This window comes from Mastigoproctus giganteus, chromosome 10, assembly GCF_048544385.1.
Source record: "Mastigoproctus giganteus isolate SK-2022 chromosome 10, ASM4854438v1, whole genome shotgun sequence".
Taxonomy (NCBI): domain Eukaryota; kingdom Metazoa; phylum Arthropoda; class Arachnida; order Uropygi; family Thelyphonidae; genus Mastigoproctus; species Mastigoproctus giganteus.
In genome coordinates this window covers 41,512,349-41,539,443 of record NC_143584.1, presented here as the reverse complement: position 1 = coordinate 41,539,443, position 27,095 = coordinate 41,512,349, and the positions used below count along the sequence as shown (strand labels likewise).

Below are 27,095 nucleotides of genomic sequence, written 5' to 3'. Positions count from 1 at the left end.
CAAGTGTAGATACAACGAAACGAACAATCCGAAATATAAGAAATCGAAATTTTGATGGCCCAGTTCTTCCAACGCATCGTAGAGACATAGTTTTTACAGAAGAATATAAAACATCATGCAATGGAGAATTGTTTCTACAATTTGATTCTGCACCCGAGGACAATCGTATGTTAATTTTCAGTATGAAAAGAAATTTGCAGTTGTTAGCGCGAAGTGAACACTGGTATGCCGATGGGACTTTCAAAACTGTTCCCTTACTTTTTTTATCAGATACATGGATTCAAGGACAAAATATCGCTTCCATTAGTTTATGCAGGCGCCTCCGTAGCCAGGTGGGAAGGAGCAGCAGTGCGTAGCACACACTTCTTGATTAGACCGGGGTTCGAGCCCGTCACCACCAAATACGGAGGATGCGGAATGACCACCGAAAAAGGTCAGGGAATGACCACCGCATATCCCGGAGCAATATGGCCTTATTTGCTAATGCCCCTAAAAACCAAATAACAAACATTAGTTTATGCATTATTGCCTAACAAGTCTGAGGAAATGTATGTATCTCTACTACAGCGGCTGAAAGTATTGGAACCGGCTATGTCCCTGCAATCAATAACTATAGATTTTGAGATGGTGATGATGAATGCTTGCAGAAGAGTTTTTCCTGACGCTTCACAACAGAGTTGTTTTTTTCACTTTTCACAATGTATTTCACAATGTATTATGAAACTGATGCCAATTTTGCTTTAAATATACGAATTTTGGCAGCAATTTTGCATTTGTGCCCACTCCAATTCTGACAGTCATTTTTGAACATTTGTGTGAAAATGGTGTTTTTCCTCCAGAATTGCAAGAAGTTGTTGATTATTTTGAGGATACATGGATTGGACGCCCAACCAGACAACATCTTCATCGACCACCAAAGTATTCCCATGAAATGTGGAACGTATGCCAGCTTGTTCTTGAAGGATTACCAAGAACGAATAATTCTGTTGAACGGTGGCATAGAGGATTTGAGGAACAAGTCGCTGCTTGTCATCCCAACATTTGGAAATTTATCGATTGCATTAAAAAAGAACAAAGTATTAATGAAATGCGCATTGAACAATATTTAAGTGGAAGTGATCCGGGCAACAAAAAAAAAAGAAGTATCATGATTGTGATGAATGAATTAAAAGGCTTGTTAGCGCGTATGACGAACGGGGTGATATCGTTGATTGTCTAAGAGGTGTAGCGCATAATATTTCTTATTAATAATGTACATACTGTGTTGTAAATATTACATTTTCTTAGTAATTAATTATCCCAACGTGACTGATTCTGAAGATTACATAAACATTCATCTTGAATTTTTGCAGTGTACTATGACATACATAATGTTATAATTAGTTTAGTTTAAAATTAACCAATTGTTATATTGTTCAAATAATGGATTTTTTACTATTTTTGTGATACATGTAACTATTAAAATACATAATCTACCTATTAAATTACATATTTCCATACGTGTGTTTTTTTTTATTTCTGAACTATTCCTTCACAGTTCATAGAATTCCAAAAACTATGTTAATCATAGCTTAAGGCAGAAACTTAAATAAAAAATAACTTTTTACGATTTGACCAAACACATCTCATTGCTTCTAGATGGTAAAATGCGATAAACTGACGCGGCGGTAAATTGCTGGCAATAAACTTTCCTAGACTCGTTAAAAATAGGGGTTACATTCTCAACAATGAAATTAGTTAGCTAATTAGTTTATCTTTAAACAGATTCATTTATCGAAAGAAATGAAAACGTAGTCTGTAAAATCAATCAAATTATAATAATAGAGAAATTATTTACTACTTACAAATGTTAAAGAATGTTTATTCTTCATCATCATCGACTAAATGCACACTCGTTGATCACTCATTATTGGCTCGGCACTCGTTGGTTTGCTGCACAAGGAGTCGTCTTCTTCAGAAATGTTTCAAGAGGCATTTGTTTCCAAGATAATCTTCTCTTTTAATTATAAATTTCACGATTTGCATGGGGTAACAGGTTTACGAAGCTTAAAAAAAAATAATGAAGAGAAGATTCAGAAAATTTTTGTTTTTTGTATGATTGAAGATTTCAGTAAAGGGAAAACACATTTCATCATAATAACGTAAAAAACCACACAATTCCAGCTATCAGTATTTTTGCAAATGCAAGAAGTTCGAGTTTACTACCTGTTTATAATTGCTTGCACTAACAGAAAAGCCCAGTAAATCAGAAAGTGCAAATTGTTTTTATTGTTTTATGGTCGTGACCTCCAGAAATGTGCTTTAGAAAAATATCACAAAGGTGTTTAAAATTGATTCTTATAACGGAACATATGATAATGATGAAAGTGTAGTGCATATTAATGATTTGAATTGGTAACTAATACAATTTACAAACCACACTCATGACCTTTTATATGGCCTTAAGGTCACGCTCGTGACCTTAAAAATGACATTTTAGAGAGATAAATAGCTTAGTTATACAGCGAAAATTTCAATTTCCGAGATCTTGAAACAAATTACCAAAAAACAATGTGTTTTTGGGTTCACATTACGATATTTTAACTATATGATGCTGTCTCTGGAACTGATTAATATTGTAAAGCGGGGTACACTGTATTGTATAGCTATGCACGTGGTTTGGAATGCGGTATGTATGAATGTTTAACATTCATTTTTTGCAATTAATGTTCATATTTTCGATTTTGTTGATACTTGATGCTTGGAAAAAAAACCTCGTAAAGCTGGAACTCATGAAGCGAGAACTGCCTGTACAGAGATAAATTAAGTTTTTTTATTAGAATCTAATCATATATTTCGTTAATTATTATCTCCATAAAGTCTTAAAAATCATTTTTTTTATAAATTTTTTGAAAATATATATCATCTCAATCAGAATGTCAAAATTTTTAATTAAATTTAATTAATCCAAAAATGGAATGTGCATATAATCGGATTTTGCCATACTTGACACTTCAACATCAGCACTTCCGATGAATCAGCACTTAAATCGCAACAGTGTATATACAACAATACAAAACATGCTTAAGTAAAAAATCGGATAAGTCATCAATTCTGATGAATCATCACTTAGCTTAATAATGGCAATAGTGTAATTACTACAGAATATGGTTAAGTAAAAAATACATTTCAATTGTTCCAAAATATTTTTGTTTCATGTTAATCCCTTGCATATCCCCGGTTGAATAATGCTGTTCTAGAGAACAGGAGTATGGAGAATAAATAAAGAGTAATAGGGAGTTGAGCCACAGTGAGTTGGACTTTAGAGTTGAGCCACAGTGAGTGCTTATGCATTTAAACTAGTTTTTAGTTTGAAAAGAAAGTAAGGAATTAACAGATGCCATTTCAGCAGAATAATGCCCGTGGAAAACACAAATATTAGAAGCAGAAACAGTGTGTGTGTGTGTGTGTGTGTGTGTGTGTGTGTGTGTGTGTGTGTGTGTGTGTGTGTGTGTGAGAGAGAGAGAGAGAGAGAGAGAGAGAGAGAGAGATTAGTAATTAAATTTTACAAAGTTAAAAGTTGTTCAGAGAAAAGTAACGCTGAAGGCAAAAGCCTGGTTTTTGTGGGTTTTGTAATAAGAGACCAGAAGTTAGAATTAATCTGATATAAAAGATGGGTTTTTGTCTAGAAATGTGTAGTTCAAGTTAAGCATAAGAGCTTCAGATTAATTTTTATGCCAAATAAGACAGGATTGAGTTTTAAAAATGACTGAAGTTAAACTAATATGGCCTTTCTTCCCACTCCACCTGGAGTCATATATTCAAATAGTTGAGTGGTTGTTCAGATTAAGGTTGTTATTAGTGGCATATAATGCAAGAAAGTAAACTTAAAAAGCATCAGCCAAAAAAAAAAAAAAACTCTCCTACATCACTAGTCTCCATCCCTCCAATAATTTATCTAGTTCTTGAATTTATTCAAACTGTCCACTTCCACAACACCAAATGGAAGTTTGTTCCGATGATCAATCATTTGCTGGCTGAAGAAACTTCTGCACATCTATCATGCAACCATCCTTTCTCACTGAATTTATGTCTCCCTTGTGTGTGTGTGTAGTCTGGGCAAGAGAATGAGTGTGAGCTTGCTGAATCCATTCAAAGCTTTAAACATCCTAGATCAATTTGCAGGTGCCTAATCCCCAGATGCTGAAACTTGTCTTTGTTAAACCACCTTTTTTTTTTTGTCCCTTCACCAATCTCATTGCCCTTTTTTGCACCCATTCTAGGAGATCTACATCTTTCTTAAAATGAGTCCTCCAGACCTGTATTACTCAAGATGCAACCTAACCTTTGCCTTATACAACTAGATAATTACTTCCTTTTCTCTTCTAGCATAGTTCCTGTATATCATAAACTTCATAAAAAAACTGGTAAACTGCAGCTATTATCAATCCACTGCAGGATGGAAGCGTCCTCAATGACTCATGTTAAAGGAAATGGACAATAATCTGCCATGCTGGTCCAGTATGGGTTGGCAGATTGACCGTATTTGGCAGTCAGGGGCTTGAACCCCAGTCTACTCAAAGAGTGTGTGTGTGCTACTGCACCCCTGACAACTGGGCTATGCAGAACTTCATGTGACTGCACAATTACGCCCTGGTCCTTTTCATTTTACAGTACCCTTAGTGTAGTAGCATATAGTTGGTATGTTAATCTGGGATTACTGCAACACATGTGCAGTACCTTGCTGGTCCAGTAAGCTGTTGCATTTGTCAGTTTTAAACCTCAACTGCCATTTCTCATCCTATCTGCCTAATTTGTTTAGAACTTGTTGCAACAGCTTACCCTAATTACTGTCATTAACCATGCTGCCAACCTTTGTATCAGCTGCAGACTTAGACTTTAAGGCTGATATACCTTCGTCAATTTCAATAATAAATATAGAAAACAACAGTGGACCCAGGACTGAACCCTGGGGGACTCCACTAATAACATTAGTCCATGAAGAACAGTGTCCATTAAAGACTACTCACTGTCTTTTCCCCCTCAGCCATCCCTTTATCCATGGCAGTAACTTGCCCTTTATGTCACCCTGCTCCAGTGTGGCATAAAGGTGCAAGATCTTCTGGAGAACAGAAGTATGGAGAATAAATAAAGAATAATAAAGACTCTGCAGTTATCAACCACTAAATACAACATTTACCTCTGCTGTATGTGAATGGTGTTATTTTGGACAGGGTGTTATTGAAATCTAACTCTGTTATATGAAAATATTCTATGTTATTGGAAAAATGTGGAATATTTTCATATTCCATATTTTTGCAACAGTATAAAACGCTTTCCTGAAATCCAAGTATATAATAACAGAATTATCTTTTTTGCATCCAGTTCCTTTCTTGCTACATCTTAATATTCAATCAGATGTTTGGTCAGATAAGATAGTCCCTTAACAAATCCATGCTGTGACTGCATAAGTGTATTCCTGTCTAGATGATCCTGCATTACTTCTTTTTTTTTTTTTTTATGTGAACCCCAAACACGAAAGGTATTAGAACCTATAGTACTTAGTACCGTGCTTGCTTGGGTTGCAGGTTGAGAAGACGAAAGAAGATATTTGTCGACATTGGACTTGAACTTCTGTAGATTGTAATTTTCAGGAAATACGTATGAAGGAAGGTTGTTCCAGAAAACGGCAGTTGAATGAATAAATGAGAAAGATGAAAAGTTGGTTCTGTGGGTTTGGAGTTGAACAGTAAATGGATGTTGGCTGGTGGCGGCACGTGTTTGGACTGTTTTGAAAGAGAGAGCGGGAATTATAGAAGGCAATTCAGAAGAACAGTGACCATGGAAGTATCTGTAGAAGAGGCATGCAGCAGAAACAGTACGTCTATGAGAAAGCGAGTGGAAAGACTGTTAGAGATGAATCATTAATTAACCTAACTGCCCTCTTCTGAATGGAATCAAGAAGCCTGAGAGAGGTTTTGGGGGCACCACCCCAGATGTGGGAACAATATTCCAAGGCAGAGCGGATTTGCGATTTATACAGAGTGAGCAGCTGTTTGGAAGAAAAGTAACGCCGAGAGCGAAAGAGAAAACCAAGTTTTTTAGATGCAGAGAAAGCAATATTTGTAATGTGCTTGTGCCAAGAGAGATTAGAAGTCAGGGTAATCCCCAAAAGAGATATATCATTTTGCCTAGAAATCGGAGTGTCACTAAAGATAAGCATAGGAGCAGAAGAATCCTTTTTGCGAGATATAAGACAAGACTGAGTTTTAGAAGGGTTGAAATCAACTAAGTTGTCTTTGCCCCACTGTAGAATTACCTGAAGATTGGCATTTAAGGAATTGGTAGCAGGTTTTCGAGAAGTTGAAGCTGATTGAGCAGGACAAGGTTTCTCAAAATGGAAAGTGGAATGCAATGTGCTATCATCGGCAAAACTATGGATAGGATTTCCAGTCAATGGAAGAAGGTCATTAATATACAAGAGGAAAAGAGTGGGGAAAAGAACTGAACCTTGGGGAACACTGGCATTAGTGGAGAAGTTAGAAGACAGAGAGCCATCTACCATCACCCTCATTGAGCGATCAGAGAGAAAACTGGATAACCAATTACTAAAAACAGTTGGCAAACCATAAGATGGAAGCTTGTTTAGAAGACCTTTATGCCAAACACGATCAAAAGCCTTTGAGATGTCAAGAGCAACTACTTATGTTTCACCGAACTTTTCCATTGAATTAGTCCATAAATGGGTAACATAAGCCAGAATATCACCAGTGGATCGACACTGACGGAATCCGTACTGGCGATCGTTGATCAGACGGAAGGTTTCTAGGTAGTTTAAGAGTTGGCGGTTAATTGATTTCTCCTTTACTTTAGAAAGAGTAGAAGTAATTGCAATGGGACGATAATTGGATGGGAGGGGTTTGTCACCCTTTTTAGGAACTGGCTGGATATGAGCAAATTTCCAAGCAGAAGGAAAAACACCTTTGGAATAAGAAAGTGAAAAAAGGCGGCAAAGAATAGGAGTAAGTTCAGGAGCACAGGTTTTGAGAACAAGTGGAGAAATACCATCAGGACCTGGAGCTTTCTTAGCATCAAGAGTCATCAAAATCCTTCTGATATCCTTTTGACGGAAGACCACAGGAGGCATTGAATGGAGCGTGTTGGGAATGGTGGGAGGTGTTTTACCAAGATCATTAATACATGAGCTGGAAGAAAAATGGGATGCTAGCAGGTCAGCTTTATCCTTGGCTGAAGTGACAACAGAACCATCTGCTTTGGACAGAGGTGGGAGCAGAGATGGGCAAAAGTTGCAGCCAATAGCTTTGGCAAGAGACCAGAATGCTCAGCTACCATTAGGGCAAGAAGCAAGTTTTCTACTCTTAGCATGTTCAAACTCTATTTTGGACTGATTAATAACTGCTTTACAATTGTTGTAAGCTTTGGTGTAGGCAGAAAATGAAACTGAAGAATTAGAAACAAGCCAATTTCGATATGCAACATTCTTCTCTTGAACAGCCTTAGCACATTTATTGGAAAACCAAGGTTTAGATAAAGGACGAGATTTTAAAGTGGAGTGTGGGATAAAGGATTCCATTCCTGCAAGAATAATTTCAACCAAAGACTCCATTATTTTCCCTAGAACAGAAGTTAAGCTAATGGGTCTGTAATTATTTTTCTCACCCTTTGATCCCCTTTGTGAATTGTGTGATACATTTGCACATCTCCAGTCAATAGGGACTTAGGGACCTTTCTTGAATTCAAAGATGCCCTCATAATTATGGCCGAGGGTTTGCTTACCTCCTTTGCTGCCTCCCTTTGTATAAATATTTAGATCCCATCCATTCCAGGTGCCTCTTTTATGTTTAATTCCTCTTCCACTGTCTTTTCATTATTATAAAATCATTTTGAGACTGTTCAGGTTTGAGAAAAAATTGACTTTGTTGTGACCACAATTCCTGGCTTTGACTTCTACTCATTTTGAATCTTGATGGTGGACTTACAAGTGTCAGCTGGACCCTTGGAGGTCGTCACAACCTCATGTTGGGACTTTATAATGTCAGATACCTTCGTGGTATTGCATGGACAATGAATTGATCCTCTATGAGGAAATCTAAGATAATTGTATATCAACATTGTTCAGTAGTACAGCTTTGTAAATAGGTTATGGGATTGCCAGGAAATCTGTCTGGGATTGAATAGTACAATAAATAAATAAATAATAATAAAAAAAATTCCTTTGTATTCCCTTAACACTCTGTCACTTGTGGTGAGGGAGCTGCCCTCCTTAGTGCTAATGATAATAAAATGTCTGTTGGGGTTTTTGCACTCAAGAGTCTTCAATGGTGCAGAGGTCTTCAGCATAGGAAGATGAGTGGCATTGCATTTGTTTTTCCTCTCTCATTTTCCTTCTTCTGAGTCAACTTATTTTCTAGGAGTGCTTTCAGTCTTTCATTTTCAATATGTAAATCTAGTTGGTCCAATCTTTATTTCAGTTCTGGCTGCTCCAGTTAATGTTCCATGAATTCTTTGAGTTCAGTACACATGACATAAACCTGGTCTATTACTATCCCCTGGGATGTTTGATTTCCTACTGTTTGCATTATTTAATGATTCTAAGTTTGAACTTTCAGAGTCTGAATTGGAGACAGTCGCATCAGTAAGTTTGGGCAGTTCAGCAACCACCTCTGTTGCCATTATTGACTGGCATTTCGTTGATTTTCTCCACTTTAAGGAGGTTAAAAGTGTAGTAGAAGTGATAGTAATTTTGCCAAAACAATCAGTTTGGTACCAAGATTGTCTCTAAAAAAACCTTGTCTAAGTTGAAAAACCTGGACTGTTGTGGGGAGGGGGGCTGCAGAGGAATGGGATAAAAGTCTGCTAAAATTCTAGGTGCATTTGGTACAAAATAATTTGAAAATTTTCCTTCGGACGGGTAGAGTTTTCTGGAGTACTGAAGATGAGATCCGGATCGACACATATTTTAAACAGAAATAAATTCTAAAACAGTATAAAATGTAAGATTAAGGTCCATAAAATACGAGAAAAATCTTTTACCACATTTAAAACAAACTAATATTTTGTTCACTAGAAATAAATGAAATGCATGTCTGGGAATCAGTACTTATTTCCAATATGATGGCATATTTTGTTGTTTTGCGATGAGCACCTGGCTTTGTTGGTAACTGGCATAATACTAAGTTAAAACAATTAGAATGCAAGGTAAATTGGCATCCAACAATGCCCAAACTAGATATGATAATTAGGCAAATTTTACAAAAACTAGGCATTAAAGATAGCAGCGAAACGATTGTGGAAACAAATCAAAAATCACTCATGTTACTTGTGATGGCAATAGCATTGTGTGGCAAATAGCGAAAGCATGAAAGTAAAATATTGCTGATATTTCCAAAACCATAAAATAATTAAAAACCATAAAATCAGTAATCTTACCTGATGATAGTGTCACTTACTGTATCTCCCCATATTGCTGGCACATCAAAATTGATATTTATCCGATACTTTGGACCTTTAGGAATGGCGCAACGTGGAAGGCAACTGCAGTGCCTTCCACGTTGCTCCATACCACATTGTGTGATGGGCAGTGTACAGAAGGGGTAATGTGTTCTTGTTTAGGTGGCATCAGAGAGTCATCTTCAACTCCCCATGATGTCTCTGTGTTGATACAGACTCTGTAAAGCCAGTCAGTGTGTGTTATATCATGTGGGGTATGTTGTTCGTGTCATGTGACTTGTCTTCTCACTTGTGTCTCTGATATTGGGAGGTTATGATCACCTGTAAAACAACTTCCCAGTATCCATCTCAGGGATATGAACCCAGGCCAACTACTGTACGCAATCTGGACTGATACAGTTTGCCTCGGTGATACTGAGTCAGCCAAGAAATACAGAGAAATATATATATATATATATATATATATCCACCAGGGGAGAAGAGGTGATAGATTGGGGTGGAATAAGAGGAGAGTGGTTCAAGACCAGGAAAGTAGTGGATAACAAGCAGTAGGCTACCCATCCCACCACAAGGTAAACAGATCAAAGTTAGAGGAACAGTGTCCTCCAAAGTGGATCTACAAAGCTGGCAGGAATCCCTACTGGAAAGATTCCATACAGGAAAGGGCTAGCACCAGCATGCAATCCCACAACACAGATGTAGAAAGGTCATAGCGTATAGTGTTGCAGGTTAGGCAGCACCGGGAAACAACTCTGTAAAGGTCAGATAGCATGAGTTAATGTGTGGCATTGGGTTATGTTGGTCTGTTAGCCACTGGGCCACTGGAAACCAAGGACCTAACGTTGCCTGTCCGGTACTGTAAGGAGGTAGGCTGGGTACAATAGGATTGCTTGAGTCTCTGGTGGGGTGAACTGTGGCATTGCTGAAAGTTTGTCTGGGAGGGCACGAAAAAAAAATATATATGTTTTTATTGGAAATGAGTGTGGGAATGACAATGTGAGCTTGGGACAAAAGGTGAAGAGAAAGAGGGTGAATGTTAGGAAGGCTTTCCACTAGGGAATAGAAGGGCACCCCTTCAAAAAAAAAATCTCACTTTCCATAGGAGGAGGGTTGGTACTGATAAGAGCGGTTAAAGGTATTTAGAGTAGTAGTCCATCAGATGAAGATATGGGGGGGAAAAGGTGTGGAATTTTAGAGGGGTAAAGATTATAGGGCTAGAGTGCCCAAGGAGAAAATTGGTTTACCTTTGTGTTTTGTCAATTTCTGACATCTCACACTGGCCAGACCAGCTTTAACCAGTGTCAGCATCCCATGCCATAATGCCTTAGAAAAGGAATCAGCATGGTGTCGGCAAGAGCAGTAAGGGGCTTCCAGGGGTGGGGGTTGGCCTGAGCTGCAGCCTCAAATTGGGGTCTCCTGTTCCGACGAGTAAACAAGCACACATATTCATCAACTGCACACCATTCTACCAACATGCATACAGTACTTTTTTTATATGAACACAGGGCACATTGTAAGGCAGGGACATTCCATAGCTTTTACATGGCCTTCTGCCCAACATTTGTCCACCCTAACATGCAAATGGCCACAACACTGTGAATATCTGAGATTTTTTTTTTTTTTGGACAAGCCACATACGATTGATTCAGCCATATCTGAAAATCATTGCATGGTTTGAAGATATGGCTGAATCAGTTGTATCACAAATCATACACACTTTAGCCTGCTGTGGGAATTTTTTTGAACATGAATTCAAGGGTTACATAAACTTATTAACATTTGAGAGACATTCTCTTGCACACCATCTTTCAGTTTTTTTATTGCAGCACTCTAAAAATGGAATAGCACAATCACTTTTTTTTTTTTTTTTTCAGGCTATGGCCACCCACTTTCAGCAGTCATACAAGTTATACACACAGGTTTACACAGGATGGAGAGGATACTCCTGCTCGTACAGAACCAACCACATAAGAGACTTATACATGTACACTTGCCCAACAGTTAATTTTACCTCCCCCACTGGGGAGAAAGAAAGTGCAGCTACATTTTTTAGGTAGAATGGCACATTAAGGGTATCTTATTACACACGGGGGATAGTCTTTTAGGAAGCCATACAGTCTTGTATTCATATTCTCGCGTCACAGTCACAAACACATTTGCTCACACACATCCAGACAGCTCCAGGCACATATACAAATGCAGTGGATTCCGGTTATTTGGGCCACCAGTTAATCCGGGTAGCCATTTATTTGGGAAAAATTTTAAAGAACAGAACCCAATCAAGAAAGTAGCCAGGGTTTACTTCGCTTAATTGGGACAACATGCCGTTTAATCAGGCCAGGAAACCGCAGCACTCGAGATTACCCTACGATTCTCTCCGACCATTCCATGTGGTTCGGTCAGATTTCTGGAGGTCACAACCATAAAACAATTAGCAGTCCCCTGTTTATTGGGCTTTTCTGTTAGTGCTTCAATCATATGAAAAAATTAAATTATCAGAATCTGCTCTTCTTTCCTATTTTTTAAGCTTCGTAACTTGTTACTCCGTTCTCACTTGCACATATCATGTTACTTGCAATTTGTGGGCCGTGTTCTTTGCTATTGATTGCTTATCTTTTTTACTGTTTTAAATTTTAACCCCCCACCCACAAATGTCAGTGAAGAGAAATGTCAACTAATTAGTATGTACATATTACAGTACGTATTAATTAAGATATGCACTTAAGTGTAAATTCATTTTTATTTTGCTAACCTGTGGAAAATATTCTTCCAGTTTTAATGTATCATTTAATTTTTTTAATTGCTATCGTAATAAAGTGTAAATTAGTACTTAATACAGTATATCTTTACTTATATCGCATGTGGATAATATTCCTCCTATTTTCGCTAATTAGAATCACTGTTTAATAGAATTAAACTTTAATTCACAAATGTGATCACAATGACCAGCACTTATTATTATTATAGCAATTATAGACCTGAGAGTTTAACTTCTGTTCCAGGAAAATTAATGGAGGCACTAGTTAAAGAAGCACTGCAGGATCATTTAGACAAGACTTCAGCTATAGCTCGGACACAGCATGGTTTTGTTAAGGGGAAGTCTTGCCTGACCAATTTGATTGGATACTATGATGCAGTCACAAAGGAACTGGATGCAGGGAATAACTTTGATATTATATACTTGGATCTTAGAAAGGCTTTTGATACTGTTGCACATGGAAGACTGCTGCACAAATTGGAGCAGTGTGGCATTGGAGGCAAATTGCTGCTGTGGATAAAGGGGTGGCTGAGGGGGAGAAGACAGAGAGTGGTAATCAATGGACACTGCTCGTCGTGGACTAATGTTATTAGTGGAGTCCCTCAGGGCTCAGTGTTGGGTCCATTATTGTTTTCTGTATTCATAAATGATATTGATGAGGGTATATCAAGCTTAATGTCGAAGTTTGCAGATGATACAAAGGTAGGCAGGGTTGTCAAGGACACTACTGACACTATGCTGCTGCAACAGGATCTGGAAAGGTTGGGTAGATGGGCTGAGAGGTGGCAAATGAAGTTTAACATTGACAAATGTAAAGTACTACACATGGGAAACAGCAACCCCAGAGCAACGTATCAACTCTGTGTTACTACACTGACAGTGGTAGAGAATGAAAGGGACCTGGGGGTGGTTGTGCAGGCAAATATGAAGTTCTCTGAGCAGTGCAGATGGGCTGCAAGAGTAGCTCATGGTGTATTGTCAATGATATATAGGAATTTTTCTAGCAGGGATAAGGAGGTGATTATTCCTTTGTATAAGGCAATGGTCAGGCCACACCTAGAGTACTGTATACAGGTCTGGAGGCCTCATTTCAAGAAGGATGTAGAGCTGCTGGAACGAGTACAGAGAAGGGCAACAAGATTAGTGAATGGAACAAAGGGGTGCTCTTATGAAGAAAGGCTTAAGTTTTGCAAATTACAGTGTCTGGAGACTAGGCACCAGCGAGGTGATCTGATAGAGGTGTATAAAGCCTTGAATGGTTTGAGCATGCTCAATGCTAGTGGGATTCTTCCTCTCGCTCAGAATAATCACCTGAGAGGGCATAAATTCAAATTGAGGAAAGACAGATGTAGGATAGACGTGCGGAAATTTGCCTTTAGCCAGCGGGTGGTTGGTTGGTGGAACAGACTTCCATCCCTTGTCGTGGAAGTTGATAGCCTAAATAAGTTTAAGGCTCAGCTGGACAGATATTTTGAACGAACAGAGGGATGAAGTGGAAGTGGTTTTTTTTTTTATTTTTTGGCTGATGCTGCATAAGCTTGCTTTCTTGCATCAAATGCCTCTACTAATGCTAATGCTAATTACATATCATATAGTGAATGGTACTTTACTATGGTGAGCCCATCGTAACGTGATTTGATTGTACAGAAAATCAATCGTAAAGCTGTATTTTTAACTTTTTACGTGAAACTTCGTATAATTGGGGCAGCCACTTAATCGGGCCAAAATGCACTAGTCCTGGATAATATTCCTCCTATTTTCGCTAATTAGAATCACTGTTTAATAGAATTAAACTTTAATTCACAAACGTGATCACAATGACCAGCGCTTATTACATATCGTATAGTAAACGGTACTTTACTATGGTGAGTCCATTGTAACGTGATTTGATTGTACAGAAAATCAATCGTAAAGCTGTATTTTTAACTTTTTAAGTGAAACTTCGTATAATTGGGGCAGCCACTTAATCGGGCCAAAATGCACTAGTCCTGATGTGTCCCAGATAATCGATTGTATTAGCAAGTTAAACAGGTAGAACAGTATTTTAATACCTTGCAACATGTTTATTTAACCCTTTCATGCATACAAAGTCTCTCTCTCTCTCTCTCTCTCTCCCCCCCCCTCCCCCCTTACACACACACACACACACACACACACACACACCAGAGGTGTATTGAGGGGTCATAGCCCTCCCTTAACTAAAAATTCAAAATTAAAGAAAAAGAGGTGTTTCGCTTTTCTATTCTCTCAAGGGATTCCAGTCTATGAAAAGCTAACTGAAAGACAACATCTTCGGAAAAACCAGTGATTTTGTTGAGTGGTGTAACTATGCCAGTGCAACTGCATTGGGGCCTGAGATTCATTTCTCAAGATAATTAATGATTCATTTTTCAGTATAATTAACAAATTTCATTAATAAATGAGCAATTTTTAAAAATTAAATGTAACGCATTCTTATCAATGCTGCACGAGTGTTGTTTAGATTGATGTGACACTTATAGAAATACAGCCACTCCCCGGTTTACGTAATACTTGACTTACGGAAATTCAACTTTACGTAAGGCTAAAAAATCGTGGAAATGTATTTTGCATCCTGTAGCAATAAATGGAGGTATCATGAAATTATCGCAATGTGAACCCAATAACACATTGTTTTTTTTTTTTTGTTTTTTTTTGGTAATTCATTCCAAGACCCCAGAAGTTGAAATTTTCGCTATATAACTAAGCTATTTATCTCTCTAAAAAGTAATATTTTTATAATGGAAATTGTACTACACTTTCATTTTTTCATTATGTTTTGTTATAAGAATCAATTTTTAATGCCTTTGTGATATTTTTCTAAAACACATTTCTGAAGGTCACTACTATAAAACAATAAAAACAATTTGCACTTTCCGGTTTATTGGGCTTTTCTGTTAGCGCAGTCTATTATAAATGGGTAGTAAATGCAATCTTATTGCATTTGCGATAATACCGATAACTGGAATTGTGTGGGTTCTTATGTTACGGTATTATGGTGAAATGAGGTTTCCCTTCACTGAAATCTTCAATCATGTAAGAAACATAAATAAATTTTCAGAATCTTCTCTTCATTCCTATTTACTTATTACAATGGTGAAGGGTCTAATGGAAAGTGCAAGTGTTGGCAGTGCTAGGAAATGAAACAAAATTGATTTAGAAATGAAGATGATTAATTAAGAATTACAAAGCAGGAAAAAGTTTGCCATCTATTCCACAGAATTAGGTCTCGCTGCTTCAACAGTGAATACTATTTTAAAGGACAGTGTGTGTATAAAAGAACATGTTAAAGGATCAAAGCATTTAAGATGACCAGTGATCACAAAATAGCATTCATGTGCTATTAGCATTGGCATTTGATGCAAGAAAGCAAGCTTATGCAGCATCAGCCAAAAAAAAAAAAAAAAACCCACTTCCACTTCGCCCCTCTGTTCGTTCAAAATACCTGTCCAGCTGAGCCTTAAACTTATTTAGGCTATCAACCTCCACCACAAGGGATGGAAGTCTGTTCCACCAACCAACCACCCGCTGGCTAAAGGCAAATTTCCGCACGTCTATCCTACATCTGTCTTTCCTCAATTTGAATTTATGCCCTCTCAGGTGATTTTTCTGAGCTAGAGGAAGAATCCCATCAGCATTGAGCATGCTTAAACCATTCAAGGCTTTATACACCTCTATCAGATCACCTCGCTGGTGCCTAGTCTCCAGACACTGTAATTTGCAAAACTTAAGCCTTTCTTCGTAAGAGCACCCCTCTGTTCCATTCACTACTCTTGTTGCCCTTTTCTGTACTCGTTCCAGCAGCTCTACATCCTTCTTGAAATGAGGCCTCCAGGCCTGTATACAGTACTCTAGGTGTGGTCTGACCATTGCCTTATACAAGGGAATAATCACCTCCTTATTCCTGCTAGAAAAATTCCTATATATCATTGACAATACACCATGAGCAACTCTTGCAGCCCATCTGCACTGCTCAGAGAACTTCATATTTGCCTGCACAACCACCCCCAGGTCACTTTCATTCTCTACCAATGTCAGTGTAGTACCACAGAGTTGATACGTTGCTCTGGGGTTGCTGTTTCCCATATGTAGTACTTTACATTTGTCAATGTTAAACTTCATTTGCCACCTCTCAGCCCATCTGCTCAACCTTTCCAGATCCTGTTGCAGCAGCATAGTGTCAGTATTGTCCTCGACAACCCTGCCAACCTTTGTATCATCTGCAAACTTGGACATTAAGCTTGATATACCATCATCAATATCATTTATAAATACAGAAAACAATAATGGACCCAATACTGAACCCTGAGGTACTCCACTAATAACATTAGTCCACGATGAGCAGTGTCCATTGATTACCACTCTCTGTCTTCTCCCCCTCAACCACCCTTTTATCCATAGCAGCAAATTGCCTCCAATACCACACTGCTCCAATTTGTGCAGCAGTCTTCCATGTGCAACAGTATCAAAAGCCTTTCTAAGATCCAAGTAAATAATATCAAAGTTATTCCCTGCATACAGTTCTTTTGTGACTGCATCATAGTATCCAATCAAATTGGTCAGGCAAGACTTCCCCTTAACAAAACCATGCTGTGTCCGAGCTATAATTGAAGTCTTGTCTAGATGATCGTGCAGTGCTTCTTAAACCAGTGCCTCCATTAATTTTCCGGGAACAGAAGTTAAACTCATAGGTCTATAATTACTTGTGTCAGCCTTTGATCCTCCTTTGTGAATTGGGGTCACATTTGCACATCTCCAGTCCATGGGTACCTCCCCTGAGTCCAAGGAAGCTCTCATAATTATGGCTAAGGGTTTGCTTACTTCCTTTGCTGCCTCCTTTAATATAACTGGATAGATCCCATCCACCCCAGGTGCCTTTCTTGTGTTTATCTTCAACAATTTCTCCTCCACTTTACTCTCAGAGATTACAAGATTCTCGAGCTTACTGCCAGAGTTGAATACACCTCTGGCATTCCCCTTGCTGAATAACTCCTCATGTGTGAATGTCGATGCAGAATATTCATTTAGTTTGTTAGCTGCCTGAGCAGGATCATCAACAGTTGACCCATCGATATCCAGTGGACCACTCTGATTCATCCCCTTCCTTCTAGAGTTTACATAAGTAAAGAACTCTTTGCTGTTTTTCTTTGCATCCCTTGCCAAAGATATCTCGTAATCTGCCTTCGCCTGCCTAACGTCCTTTGTAACTTGGTTACAGATCAACTTGTATCTATCATAGGCTTCTCTGTCACGTGTTAATTTGTATGTATCCCATGCATTTTTCTTCTCTGCCATATGTCTCATTAGTTCATCTGATATCCATTTAGGCCTAAACCTTGAACAATATTTCTTAGTTGGTGTGTAAAGCCTAGTAGCTTCCAAGATAAGTTCTTTGAATGCTTCCCATTTTGAATTTGCTGTTGGTAACATCATCAGTTGGTCCCACTATATAGAATTTAAATACTGTCTCAGTCCATCGTAGTCACCTTTACGAAAGCAATAACCCTTCCCTTTACTCCTAATGGTAGTTATCTCTTTGAGGAAATTCCACTTCAGCACACTGTGATCACTGCCACCTAGTGGTTCATTTATCTGCAGATTCTTAATGCATGAAGAATCACTACTGATAATCAAATCAAGAGTATTACTCCCTCTAGTTGCCTCCCGAACATGCTGATCATCCAATCATCAATAGAAAACAATCATCCAATAAATCTACAAAAGTTGCTCGTGTGTGAGTGACCAGCCCCCAAATTCCAGTCAGTATCTGGGAAATTAAAATCCCCCATTATAAGACTCTCTGATTTACTGGCCCACTCTATTTCCCTGTACAGTTTCTTATTATACTCATCAGAGTCATTAGGCCTATAGCACACTCCTACTCTTCATATTTTGATCTCCCAATGCTTATGTCACACCAAACTGACTCGACACTGCACCGTCCAGCGATGTCGACTGGCTTCACTTCCTTGGTTTTTATGTGTTTCTTAACTAATAGCATAACCCCTCCCCCCTTCCTATCCTGTATGCTTTCTGTAGACATTGTACTCCCCAAATTCCAGTTCTGCATTCCTTATATCTGTGTGACACCACGTCCCTGAAATCCCAACAATATCTGCCTTTGTTGTTTTGAGCAATACCTCAACTTCATCAAATTTATTTACTAAACTCCTAGCATTGGTGTACATGCAAGTATACATGCACCTGTTCTTTTTCTTAGCTTCCCTAACATAACCCATGTGTTTACTTGTACCCCAATGATTCCCAGCAGTCTCTGAAATATCCTGCATCTTATTTTCCAGGGTGCTGCTCATTCCAATAGAAGCAGTGCTAGAATCACTTTCACCTCTGCCAGTGGCTACACCTGATATATTAGTCCTTGTATCCCCCAATCTAGCAGTTTTCCGACCCACCTAACACTGCCTCGATAGCATCAGCAGACATTCTTGCAGCCTTTCTATTTAAGTGTATCCCATCCCTGTAGAAGCAGTCTCTCCTGTTAACAAGTACAGACCAGGCTGAAAAAAATTCTACCCCTTGAGCCTTGCACAGTCTTTCCAGGGCCGAATTGATCGACAGGGCTCTCATCATATACTCCCTCCTATCGTGTCTGGGCAGAATTGCAGACAGTTTCAAATTCAACCCTAATTCACGGCTTTTTTTCAACAGTGACCTGTACTTGTTAAGTAATTCCGCCGGTCTCCTACTCTTAATATTATTAGTGCCAACGTGTACAACTATATCGAAGATGGAAACGCTATTAATAATATGGATGGAAAATCAGATGCAGAAGCAAGTGCTCCTGAGTGCAATTACCATTCAAGCAAAAGCAAGAAGTATTTATGAAGATATTAAGAATAAGTACGGTGAACCCCCAGCCAAGTTCGTGGCAAGCAACGGGGGTGGTTTTATAGGTTCAAGCATCGCACTGGTTTTCGAAACATTAAAGTATGCAGTGACGTCGCCAGTGCAAATTCTGCAGCTGCAGAAAAATTTTGTGATGTGTTGGAAAAAACCCCTTCTAAATCTCCACAGCCCTCAATTTTCGCAGTGGCGTGCTTATCAGCTGGAGAGTTAATTCCGGCAATGATGCTCGAAAGGTAAAACTTGCTGACGTTATGCTTGTCTCCTCTCTCTTTTTGTAATTTTATAATTTTGAAATTTTTGTAATTTTGTACTTTTGTAATTTTTCCTGCACATAAGATAAAAAAAAATTGAATAAATAATTCTATTTACATGTTAGTCGAACATTTCTTTTTTGATTCAATCAAATTTTCGAGTGCTGCATAAGCATTTAGGGAAATTCTGACTTACGTAAAATTCCGATTTATTTAGAGTTGCACGGAATGCAACCCTTACGTAAGTCGGGGAGTGGCTGTATTAGTAAATAGATAGTCATGAAATATTCAGCAAAACCAGTGTCAAATATAAATATACATCACAGTGTGATTTTATTTTAGTGTTGGTGAATTTATTATACATTCTTTTTGTGTCCGGAGGGCAATATGTTTTATTTCACAATACACAAATTTGTCACATAAATCTAGCTAAAGCCAGTGTTGCTATAGCTAGACTTATGTGCCAAAAAAAAGAAGCCACTAGATTTGGCTTCTTTTTTTTTTTTTTTTTTTTGTTTATCTAAAGCGAAAAACTACAAGGACTACAAAAATGAGTTATTATTATGCTAACAGCAGACAACTAAATTACGGATCCTTTGATCCTTGCATATGATATTCTGAAACTAATAAGTGCATTGGGAGGAACCCTTCCTGTAATTAGCGTTTAACCCATGCGGTTGTTCATAGAGTGGAATGAACAATGATCAGGCAGAGTAAAGCATCAACTTCAGTCACTCCAAAGCATGCAGTTTCATTAAATTTATGATTTTGAGGTTTGTTTGCCATTTTCACAATGAGATACTACCCTTGTCTATTGCTTTGTTTCTATACAGCCAACAGGACCCGGACTTTGTTGCTGCTGGCCATGAATAATACATTTTATAACTCTTTTATATATATATCCATTCTGTTTTCATTTGTGGTGGTGGGAAAATTTGTTGCAAAGTTATTTGAAGGAGTAACTTGGGAAACGAAACAATCACAGAGATTTTCATTTGCTTTATTGGCTGGGAAAGAAAATTCTGCAGCTGTTATCAAGTATCATATACTATTCTATGATTTTACATTTTCAAGTTTCTCAGAGCACAAAAAAAATTTACCCATTACCATTACAACCATTCTTTTCTGACTTTGATAGAAAGTACGAAGATGTAAGTAAATTTATTATTCCAGTTTTCATTAGCTTACATGATGTACTATTCACAAATTATGAATGATCCATGATCGTCAAACATTGTCCAGTTTCGATACTAATATACACTGTGCTGCCACTTTATTAGGTACACCCCTGCTGTGCACACAAATGGTTTGTCCCACAACGTTGAATCACACGACTACAGTTGTGGATATAAATGCAGTAGAACAACCTTTCTAGTGTCAGTTAAGCATACAAACCGTAGCAAAAATGAGGAAGAGGAGTGATCTAATGGACTTAACGTGGCATGGTAGTAGTTGCAAGATGTTCTGGACAAAGCATCTCTGAAACAGCAGTTCTGAACTTTTCACGCATCACAGTTTTAAGGGTGTATCGAGAATGGTGCAGTGAACAGAAAACATCCTCTCAATGGCATTCCTGTGGAAGAAAATCGCTTGTTAAAGAGAGAGGTCAGAGGAGGATGGCTAGAATTGTGCAAGCAAACAGACGGGCCACAATGTCACACATCATGCCAGAATATAACCTTGGTGCGCAAAACAAAATAATATCGCAACGGACCACTAGTTGCAGTTAGTCACGAATGGGCTACAACAGCCAATGGCCACATCGCGTACCTTTGTTTTCAGTGAAGAACAAGAGAGCACGCCTCCTGTGGGAACAGCAACACCAGCACTGGACTATTGAGGATTGGAAAACAGTTGCTTGATCTGACGAGTCGAAGTTCTTGGTTGATGGAAGGCTCAGAATTTGGCAAAAACAACATGAATCCATTGATCCGTCATATCTGATGACTACTGTGCAAGGTGGTGGGGGCAGTGTTATGGTGTGGGGAATGTTTTCTTGGCACATGTTGGGTCCATTGATACCCACAGATTCACGTCTGAATGCCACATCATACCTAAACATCGTTGCTGACCAAGTGCAGCCATTCGTGTTGACAGTTTATCCTCAGTCAGATGGTTACTTCCAGCAGGATAATGCACTGGTGCACAAAGCCCTGAATCACTATGGAATGGTTCCAGGAACATGACAATGACTTTTCTTTGCTGCAGTGGCCTGCTCAGTCTCTCGATCTCAATCCTATTGAACCTCTTTGGAAAGAGGTTCAATAGGATTGAGATCGAGAGATTGAGATTGAGATATTCAATCCATGCCTAGACAAATTCAGGCTGTTTTGAACACTAAAGGAGGCTCAACATGCTACTAGGTAGGTGTACCTAATAAAGTGGCACACAGTGTATGTTACTCATTGCTGTAGATTTATTTTTTTTTACTATTTTTTATATTTTGTTACAATTTGACAGAACGATTTGTAATTTTATTACTCTGGTTTCAATTAAAAAAAAATTATTTTTTAATTGAAAATTTTTTAATGATCATTTACAGATTTTAGAGAAAGAATTTCAAAAGTTATTTTTCTTGTCTGCACCTTGTTTTTCCCTTTTGCATTCAATGAGCAATGAATGCGCACCTCTGAATATAGAAGTATGCATTGATTTGCTTTATGTGCACAGTGCAATGCCAACTTTTTAGTGATTCTGTAATAAGTGATTTTATTATTCCATGTAAGTGAATTTATTATTCCAGTTTTCATAAGTTTACATGATGGACCATTTAGAAATTATGAATGGTCCATGATGTCGATGATTGTCAAACGTATAGTTTGTGATATTAATATACATTACTCATTGCCATATATTTATTTTATTTTTTTGCTATTCTTTGCATTTTGTTACTGTTTGACAGAACGAGTTGTAATTTTATTACTCTGATTTCAGTAATTTTTTTTTCATTGAAAATTTGTTGCTGGATCATTTACAGATTAGAGAAAGATATTATAATATGAATTTTCACCAATCACAGAACTCTTCAATTTCCTTTCTTTGAGATTTGGCTTTCAGCAGTCTAACCTTCCTATTATAGAAGGTTGCTTTATGCTGTTTCACTTTTCAAATTATTACTGGAGTATCCTGCCCAAAACATAGATGCTGTAATTTAAATCGTTTCTGCATGCAAACGACTGTTCTGAATAGGTTTTTTTTTTTTAAAGTGTTGGCAAAAACTTGCCCTCTTTTGTTTGCAATGATTCAGTTACTTTGAGTAGCTAACTATTTCTTTTTTGCTTGTGAATTTTCATATTAAACTATTGTTGTTTGTTATTTGGTTTTTAGGAGCATTAGCAACTAAGGCCATATTGCTCCGGGATATGCGGTGGTCATTCCCTGACCTTTCCGCATCCTCCCTATTTGGTGGTGACGGGCTCGAACCCCGGTCTAATCAAGAATCGTGTGCTACGCACTGCTGCTCCTTCCCACCTGGCTACGGAGGTGCCTATATTAAACTATAGGGTGTTATTTTGCCCTATGTGAAAATGAGCGAAAAATATATTCAACACTTTCATGATCAATGGCTCGAAGATTCTAAATGTAAGAACTGGTTCTGCAAATTAGACTGTGATTATTAAAAATGTTTTTGTATATATTGTAAATGTATGCTGACAGCCAAATTAAATGATATTGAAAGGCATTGTAATACAAATGAAGAACTGGAAAGCCGAAGAGCTTTGGGGGGCTGCTCCAATGCCACTCGAAACAAGGAGAAGTGTGACGGAGGGGAAGTCAGAGTGGAAAGAGACAGCGGTCTTAACCGATTGTGGTTAAGATATCTTTCTTCTGCAATTACAAAAACATATGACCACGTGAGCATATTGCTAGGGCCCCTCCCACAGCCTTGAAGGGGCCCCTGCAAGCGAGGGGCCCTGAAGGCCCTGAGGGGAAGCTTCATTAGCCTCACAGTAAATCTGCCTCTGCACATACTTCTATTTTTTATTTATTTATTTATTTTTTTTATATAATTTTCTTACATATTTCATAAAAGTGTTCTCCCCAGGACCTATCGAATGGGTGCACCACCAGGTGAATTTAAATGATTGCCCAGTTAAAATTTAAGTGATCCTTGCAGTACTGCATGGTACTGATCTCGATCAATATTAATTCTAACATACTATGTGATTGAGGTCAATGCGACAGGAGCATATAATGTTAAATTATGCAATTCATTTTTGCTCTGTATCGCTTAAGTCACATTTATAAATAACAGAAAATTTTATAATATTGAGAAGTATTACATTTCCCCACCCAGCTACTTCATAATGCCATCTGGCTGGCAAAATTTTCTGGGGGAGAACACTGCATAACCTTGTTTGCTCAGTGTTGTATTTCCAAATGTTTGGAAATAATATATTATTGTCATTTTTTGCGATTAATATGTATTATTATTCACATGCTTTCCTAATATTCAAGTAAATATAATCAATCAAATATTATTTATGTGTTCCTAGGTCTAGTAGTAGTAGTAGTAGTAGTGGCATGTGATGCAAGAAAGCAAATGTATGAGCTTATGTAGCATCAGCCAAAAAAAAATCACACCATTCCCTCCAAATGCCTGTCCAGTTCCTCCTTAAATTTATTCAACCTATCAACTTCCACAACGATAGATGGAAGTTTGTTCCAGCAATTAACCACCCGCTGGCTAAAGGGAAATTTCCGCACATCTATTCTACATCTGTCTTTTCTTAATTTGAATTTATGCCCCCTTAGGTTCGTAATCTGAACAAGTGGAAAGATCCCATCAGAATTCAGCGTGCTCAACCCATTCAAGGCCTTATATACCTCAATCAGATCACCGCACAGGTGCCTAGTCTCCAGCCACTGCAATTTGCAGAACTTAAGCCTCTCTTGGTAAGAGGATCCCTTCATTCCCCTCACCAATCTTGTTGCCCTTCTCTGTACACGCTCAAGTAAATCTACATCCTTCCTAAAATGAGGCCTCCAGACCTGCGTACAGGTCTGGAGGCCTCATTTTAGGAAGGATGTAGATAGGCGTGGTCTCATTTTAGGTAGGCGTGGCCTGACCATTGCCTTATACAGAGGGATAATCACCTCCTTTTCCCTGCTAGCAAAATTCCTATATATCATTGACAAAACCCCATGACCTGCCCTGGCAACCTCTCTACATTGCTCAGAGAACTTCATATCTGACTGCACAATTACTCCCAGGTCTTATATTTTCTACCACCTTGAGTGTAGTACCACACAGTTGGTACATTTCTCTGGGGTTACTTCTACCCATATGCAGTACTTTGCATTTGTCAAGGTTAAACTTCAGTTGCCACTTCTTAGCCCATCTGCCCAAATTATCTAGATCCTGTTGCAGTAGCACACTGCCATTACTGTCATTAACAACCCTGCCAACCTTTGTATCATCTGCAAACTTCGACATTAAGCCTGATATACCTTCATCAATATCATTGATAAATATACAAAACAACAGTGGACCTAACACCGAACCCTGTGGGACTCCACTAATAACATTAGTCCAAGAAGAGCAGCACCCATTGATTACCACCCTCTGTCTTCTCCCACTTAACCATCCTTTTATCCATTGTAGCAACTTACCGTTAATACCATTCTGCTCCAACTTGTACAATAGTCTTCCATGCGCAACAGTGTCAAAAGCTTTCCTGAAATCCAAATATATGATATCCAAATTAATTTTTGCATCCAGTTCCTTTGTAACCACATCATATTATCCTATCAAATTTGTCAGACAAGACTTTCCCTTAACAAACCCATGCTGTGTCTGAATTATTGCTGCAGTCTTGTCTAGATGATCCTGCAATGCATCTTTAACCAGTGACTCCATTATTTTACCCGGAACAGAAGTTAAACTAACTGGTCTGTAATTACTCGTGTCACCCTTCGATCCCCCTTTGTGAATTGGGGATACATTTGCACATCTCCAGTCCGTGGGAACCTCCCCTGAGTCCAAGGATGCTCTCATAATTATGGCTAAGGGTTTGCTTAGTTGCTTTGCCGCCTCCTTTAATATAACTGGATAGATCCCATCCACCCCAGGTGCTTTTCTTACGTTTAACTTCAACAATTTCTCTTCCACTTTGCTCTCAGTTATTACAAGATCATTAAGCACCCTGCTACAATTTGATAACCTTCTGCCATTTTCAAACCTTAATAACTCCTCGTGTGAATGTAGATGCAAAATACTCATTCAGTTTGTTTGCTATCTGAGCAGGATCATCAACAGTCGAACCATCGATGTCAAGTGGACCAATCAGATTAATCCCCTTCCTTTTAGAGTTTATATAAGTAAAGAAATCTTTGCTGTTTTTCTTAGCATCTTTTGCCAAGGATTTCTCGTAATCTGGCTTCGCCTGCCGAACCTCCTTTGTGACCTGATTACAGATTAACTTTTATCTGCCATAGGCTTCTGAGTCGCTTGATAATTTATATGTATCCCATGCATTTTTCTTCTCTGTTACGAGTCTTATTAGTTCATTTGACAACTATTCAGGCCTAAACCTTGAACAATATTTCTTAATAGGTATGAAACTTTTAGTAGCTTCCACGATTAACTCCTTGAATGCTTCCCACTTAGAATTTACTGTTGGTAACATCGTCAGTTGATCCCACTGTACAGAATTTAAAAACTGTCGGAGACCACTGTACTCGCCTTTACGGAAGCAAAAACCCTTTCCTTTACCCCTGATGGTAATTAAATCTTTAAGTAAATCCCACGTAAGTACATTGTGATCACTGCCACCTAGTGGTTCTTTTATCTGCAAATTCCTAATACATGAATGATCACTGCTGATCATTCATGTATTAGGAATTCATGTATTTATGTGCACTTTTTTGGCTAGGAACAACCATGCACTTATATGCATGGTTGGGGGGGGGGCTGGTTGGTACTACCATCTGTGGCAGTGGGGTAGTGTTGACCACTTTTCCTTGTGAGTGCTTTGTGACAATCCAGTAGTGACACCCCAAGGGTCATAGGTGACCCAACCAGCTGTTGCCAGGATTCCCTTTTCCTGTACCTTTTAAGGGCAGTGTAGTTGTTCCTGAGGGTCTTATAAGTCTCTCAGTACATTTACCTCATTCTCAGGCCAGGTTGCTTGAGTCGTTTGAATTTTTTCTGGGCTGGTAAACCTTTTGCTGGAGGGATTCCAGTTCCAGGGGCCACCAGGAAGCTATATTTGGTTTTGGTTTTGGCTTCTTTTTCCTCATAGAGGAATTGGATGCTTTTGTTAAAGCTTGTATTGTTATTTCATAGTAGTAATGTGCTAACTGCTGTTGCAGTTCATGCTGGATACTATTAATTTAAAGTCTGGAATGTATCCCAGTTGGTTTTTTGATGTTATACCTTGTAATGTCAAAGAATGGTGAGGTTGCTGCCAGTTGATGTACGCGGTCTAAGGTTATTGCTGTATGGTCTGAGGTGGTCCATGCTTCATGAACATACCAGTTTATTGTTTTAGGTGCTACGGACGGAGTTGCTAAAGTTACATCACTGGTAAATTTCTACGTGGTGGAGCTTTGGGACTGTAAATGGCATTGTAACAAGCAAGTCCTCAGAGATTTGGCAGTTGTGAGTACCTGCATGGTCCTCAGTCAAGTTATGCCAGAGCCTGGAATAGCAGTTTGCATCTATTGCCACCAGTATTCTCTGACTTGGTAGTTGCGCCAGGGCAGTTTGAAGATAGTGAGTGTAGGGGTGATGCATAAGCAGCAAATCT

General features: G+C 38.4%; 1 protein-coding gene across 1 annotated transcript in view; it reads left to right on the top strand.

Moving 5' to 3' along the window:
* Positions 1-27,095, top strand: part of LOC150078998 (PMS1 protein homolog 1-like) — a 142,878-nt gene that overhangs the window by 17,266 nt on the left and 98,517 nt on the right. The gene's annotated exons all lie outside the window — the stretch shown is intronic.